This window comes from Phaethon aethereus (assembly GCF_964289735.1).
Source record: "Phaethon aethereus genome assembly, chromosome: 3".
Classification (NCBI taxonomy): domain Eukaryota; kingdom Metazoa; phylum Chordata; class Aves; order Phaethontiformes; family Phaethontidae; genus Phaethon; species Phaethon aethereus.
Genome location: NC_138576.1, coordinates 42,656,040 through 42,662,039, shown reverse-complemented (window position 1 = coordinate 42,662,039; position 6,000 = coordinate 42,656,040).

The following is a 6,000-nucleotide window of genomic DNA, read 5'->3' as shown; positions in this document are numbered from 1 at the left end:
GTTGAATGCACTGGGAATTGTTGAAGAATGTTCTGCCAGCTGCTCAAAATTATGATTTTACACTGCCATCAATAACAAAAAATGTTACTCTAATGAGCAGCTATTCTGGTTAAATGAAATGATAGAAGTAATGATAAAACATTAATTAACCGAATATCAAAAAAGGGAAAATAGAAAAGGCAGAAATGTTCCCTAGGTGGTTTTTGTCCTTGAAAGGGTGGAAGAGGATGTGTCCATCCTCTGCGGTGATGTGGAAAGAAGAGAAACTTTAACTTCGCTGCTTATAGCGAAGGAGGATCTGAGACAGGCAGGAGTGGTTGAAATTAAACATTTTGACATCCTAGTAACTTCTACATCCAAGAATCTTAAAGGAGGTAGCTGAAAAGCTCTGTTAAGTGGCTGTTAATTTATAATAAATCTTGGGAAACGGGAAATTCCAGAAAACTGGAGGGCTGCCAACGGTATTTCCGATGTTTCAAAAGATAAAAGGGATGTCCCAGGGAACTGAAGACTGGTTTAGCTTGACGTCAGTCCAGGGTAAAATAGCAGAACAGCTATTTCAGGATCTGTAGAGAGAGAACTTGGAGGCTCAAGGTATAGATAATTCCAGTAGCAGTTGAAGAGAGAGCTTGTCAAACAAGCCGCTGGTTTTCTTTGCTCTGTCAGGGTTGCAAGTCTGTGTGATAAAGGCAACGGTTGAAGTTGCCTTTGGGAGGCCAGATCAGGTGGTCCTTTCTGCCTTTCGGGTTTGTGAACCGTAGGAGGAATGCCCTGAGATTAAAACTCCCATGACAGAGTGCGCTAATTCAAACAGAAATAATCAAGCCACTCTGTTTCCCTGGGATAAAGTGTGGCTTAGTTTTGGGGTTTGCGTGTTAATCTCCTATTTGATTTGACCTGATAGCTTTTGCAGCTTTAACTGTGTTGAGTACATTGTAGTGTGGGGGGGCAAAGAAACTGAACAAACTTCAAAAAGCTGCATGAAAAGCTCAACAAATTGTGTAAGTAAGTATCCTCAAAGAAAGATAAAATCCAAGTTCCTCTTGTAGCAACCTTTGCAGCTTTAATCCCTTGTTTTTTACCCTGGCAAAGAAGCTTTCATAAGCCTCTCTGGATCTTACAGGAGAAGTAGAACTTGCCTTTGCCTTTTGCTGTCTTTGTGGTCCTCTGAGGAACTGTAGGTGCAGATGCTGTGTTGGCTGTGCTTACCCTCAGAACCAGGACCCAAATGCACCAGACCTTTCTCGGGGCTCCTTCAGGCTGAGTTGCACTTAGTCAAAATGCCCATTTCTGCCTCACATCCTCTCCTTACCTCGGCTGCAGCTTGGCAGGTGTTGGCAGCAGAAGTGATTGCTTTCCCTGCGCCTTTCTCTGTGGGATGATTTATTGTCTACAACAGGAAAGGCAGTCTACTTCCAGAAAAAGGGCTGGTCCACGGATGAAGGGACTCTAAATAGGAATCTAGGCATGTGCCAGACTCTGAGGATGGTGGGAAGGCTTGCAACTTTTGCTTAAACCTTCCAATAACAAAACGGCAATTCTCAGATCCTTGCAGGATCAAAACCACTGTCAGAATCCCTTGGCATAATCCAGGTATCCCCTTGGCATTTGCTCTGAGAGTATCTAAATAGTCACTTCAGTGACCGTCTGATCTTTTGATGGTTATAAAAACCTGTGAAAATTGTTTTTGGCATATGTTGATATTCCTGCCAATGTTCAAACCTGTAAATCTGTGGATCCAGTAGTCTCTAGAATTTATTTATTAATTTAATTTTAGATTAGTAAAAATCTATGATTTAACCAAAGGAAACCTTTCTTCTTCAGTACATATACCATCAAAAGAGTTGGTATCCATTCGGTTATGGAGAGCACTGCACAAGCAGATAGCGGCCCAGTCTCCAGGGAGGAGCTGACACCTGTATTCTTTCCCAGGAGCAGAAGGTGCGAAGTTGTACCCAGTGAAATTCTGTCCCAAATTTAACCCAGTGACCTACTGCATACATTCCTGCTCTTCACACATTAATCACAACAGACATGTTCCAAAGGACATGCCAGTTTGTGTCCCAAGGAAACATGAAGGATATTCTGAACACCTGCTAACTTGCAGCAAAGATGAAGAGCTTGCATTTTAGGGGAAGAAAAAAATTAGAGCAGATTTTTTCCGTAACAACTATGTAGTATAATAAGAGAAAATGAGCTTTTGTAGTTTTTGCAACCTCTACAATTTAAGTAGTCAAAGAAGTTAGTAGTGCTTTTGGCCATACCCTTCTATGCAGACAGAACCTCTTCCACCAATTCTGCAGATAGGCTGGAAAAGCAGTAATTAGTACAGCTTGAGAAGTGAGGAGAAAATTAACCAGGAAACATAATTCTGAGAGAGAAGTTTTCTGTTTTCTTCTGGAGAAATTTTACCAAAAATGTTCATTTTAGAAATTCATTCAATTGTAAATATTGATAGCAACCAAAAATTTCAAGTACAGAGCTCCAGCATTGAACTCTACTGGAGGTTTTAAAGGCTGGACTTCCTTGAGAATAAAGCATAAGGGAAATTAATAGCTTCTACTCAGATAACTTGTTGGCATAGTCTCTCGTATGAAAAGGCTGCTAAAAGGAGCAGAACAGCACCATTGCTCATAATATGTAGCTTCCAAACACTGATGATATTGGGTCAATATCAGAATCACAGAATCACAGAATCACTAGGTTGGAAAGGACCTTCAAGATCATCAAGTCCAACCATTAATCCAGCGCCACCATGTCCCCTAAACCATGTCCTGAAGCGCCACATCCACACGTGTTTTGAACACTTCCAGAGATGGCAACTCCACCACCTCGCTGGGCAGCCTGTTCCAATGCCTGACCACTCTCTCAGTGAAGAAATTTTTCCTAATATCCAATCTAAACCTCCCCTGGCACAACTTGAGGCCATTTCCTCTCATCCTATCGCTGGTTACTTGGGAGAAGAGGCCAACACCCTCATCGCCACAACCCACTTTCAGGTAGTTGTAGAGAGCGATAAGGTCTCCCCTCAGCCTCTTCTTCTCCAGACTAAACAATCCCAGTTCCCTCAGCTGCTCCTCATAAGACTTGTGCTCCAGACCCCTCACCAGCTTTGTTGCCCTTCTCTGGACACGCTCCAGCACCTCAACATCCTTCTTATAGTGAGGGGCCCAAAACTGAACACAGGATTCAAGGTGCGGCCTCACCAGTGCCGAGTACAGGGGCACAATCACTTCCCTACTCCTGCTGGCCACACTAGTTCTGATACAGGCCAGGACGCTGTTGGCCTTCTTGGCCACCTGGGCACACTGCCGGCTCATATTCAGCCGGCTGTCAGCCAGCACCCCCAGGTCCTTTTCTGCCGGGCAGCTCTCCAGTCACTCCTCCCCAAGCCTGTAGCGTTGCATGGGGTTGTTGTGGCTGAAGTGCAGGACCTGGCACTTGGCCTTATTAAACCTCATACAGCTGACCTCTGCCCATCGATCCAGCCTGTCCAGATCCCTCTGCAGAGCCCTCCTACCCTCCAGCAGATCAACACTCCCACTCAACTTGGTGTCATCTGCAAACTTACTGAGGGAGCACTCTATTCCCTCATCCAGATAATCTATAGATATTGAACAAGACCGGCCCCAGAACCAAGCCCTGGGGAACACCGCTTGTGACCGGCCGCCAGCCGGATTTAACGCCATTCACCACAACTCTCTGGGCTCGGCCATCCAGCCAGTTCCTCACCCAGCGAAGAGTAAACCTGTCTAAGCCACAAGCCGCCAGTTTCTCCAGGAGAATGCTGTGGGAGACGCTGTCAAAGGCTTTACTAAAGTCCAGGTAGACAACGCCCACAGCCTTTCCCTCATCCACTAGGCGGGTCACCTGGTCATAGAAGAAGATCAGTTTGGTCAAGCAGGACCTGCCTTTCATGAACCCATGCTGGCTGGGCCTGATCCCTTGGTTGTCCTGCAGATGCCCTGTGAGCACTCTCAAGACGAACCACTCCATGATCTTCCCTGGTACAGAGATCAGTCTGGCCTTTGTTTTCATAGTCATATTAGCAAAAGAGATTTCAAACAGAGAAACACATTCTTTACTAGCCTATTGTACTACCATACAGGCAAGTGGCCTGGATACTTAACCAAGCATTTATGCTTCAGCAATTTCATCATCTCAGATGGCATCACAGTGCATATTATACATATATGTGCGCATATGCCCATAGAGGTACATGTAAGTTATTTAAAAGTTTAGGAAAAGGAGGAAAACCATATCACTGTAGCACTCCTCAACCAAAGCTCAAAAATACTCGTTTAAAGCAAGGAAGGCAAGACCTCAATCTGGTGGGTCCTTGCCAGAATCTCCAGCCTTCATTTGTGCGGAGAGACCTTAAACCTTTTCAGAGAGCTCACCTAGCTGGAGGGCAAGATTAAAAAAATCACTGGTGCATTTTTCCCTCTCTAATTCTTTGATCTGGCAATCCAGCTAACGCAAGAGTTTGTGTCTTTTCCCCAAGGTCCTGAAGCCATTGACCGCTTGAGAAAAACATAATATGTTGTTTGTTTTGCTTGGTGGTTTCCTGACAATGTTTCAGTGTTGGGCATCCCCCACTCTGCTTTGAATAAGCTATTTTGAGTAGCAGACTTGGTTCCAGTACCCTTCACCATAGCCAGCTACTGTAAAGAGCAATGTGAAAGCTATGAGAAGAGACTTTATCGGGGAAGAGTTCTTCTGTGTTTCTCACTTTCCATGTACATATATGTCAGTTGAGTGTCTTCTGAGAAATAAGGATAGAGAAAGTTCTTCTGTCCTTCCTTCTGTTTCCTACCTGGTCTGAGTCTTCCCCCACCCCATCTACTATGATCCTGAAGGCATCACTATTCATATTTAAAGGATGTAGAAAATGCATGTTAAATTAAGCCTGACTCTACTGAGTGTAGGACAATTAGTAGTATAATTATATAATTTTTCCTGAGTCATAAAAAGATGCACGTGTGTATTTTGCCTAGTAGGCCTGCATAGAATGTATATGTCAACGCATGTACCGTGTGTAAACATTATTTGCATTTTAACTAAAGTCCCTAAAGACTGCAAGCTATCATTACCTTGTTCAGCTGGATTACTCTCTCAAAAAACAATAACAACACAACCCTCTGAAGTCAAGAACTAGGTTTTATCTGTATGTGGAACATAAATCTATTTGGACTCCTCAAAGCAGCCTCCACTGGGAATCCCTGCCTCCATATGTTACCAATCTCTGAACAACCTGAAGCACAATTTCTTTAGAGTAGACACCTGGGGTTTAAATAAACATTCATCACGGAGGCTATGGGCATCCTGACACTAATTTAAAAAAAAAAGAGCAAACAAAAACCAACATCCATTGCAGAAATGAAGGTGTAGTACATTTCTGTTCATGTGTGCAATCTGCCAATAGCAAAATCATTGTAAGTAACCAAAATGCTACAGATGAAAGTTATATAAAGCAGCTCTGTTTAAAGGTCTGGAGGATCAGAGTCCCTCTTTTTTTTTTTTTTTTTAATTTTTATTTTTATTTTAAGTTTCTCTTAGCTATCCCCCTTCCCAGTCATGGTCAAACGAAGGTTTTGCTTTGAGGCAGTAGGGTCAGAAGCACCAGCCATCGCTATCAGCAGCAATGCATGTCTACAGCTGCCGGCCAAGAATGCTCTACAACGTCTTTTCCACTTGGCCATGTATCGTCTGCTTTACAGCAGGAGTTGCTTGAACAATGTGAAAAGCTCATTTCTGAAGATGTTCCTGCTAATGGCGCTGGCACCCACAGTATGTTTGGCAGGAGGCAAGCCCGTGTAGCCTGGCGGCCCACTAGTCTATTTTCAATTATCAGGGGTGCTCAGAGAAGACGACATTAATATTGCTGAGGATGACATAGCAAATTGCTACTGCTCCCTAACCTTTTAAAATTGCTAACACTGTTGTAATCTGTAATTACAGAAATCAGTGTGAGAATTGTGGCACAGTATAATTATCTTT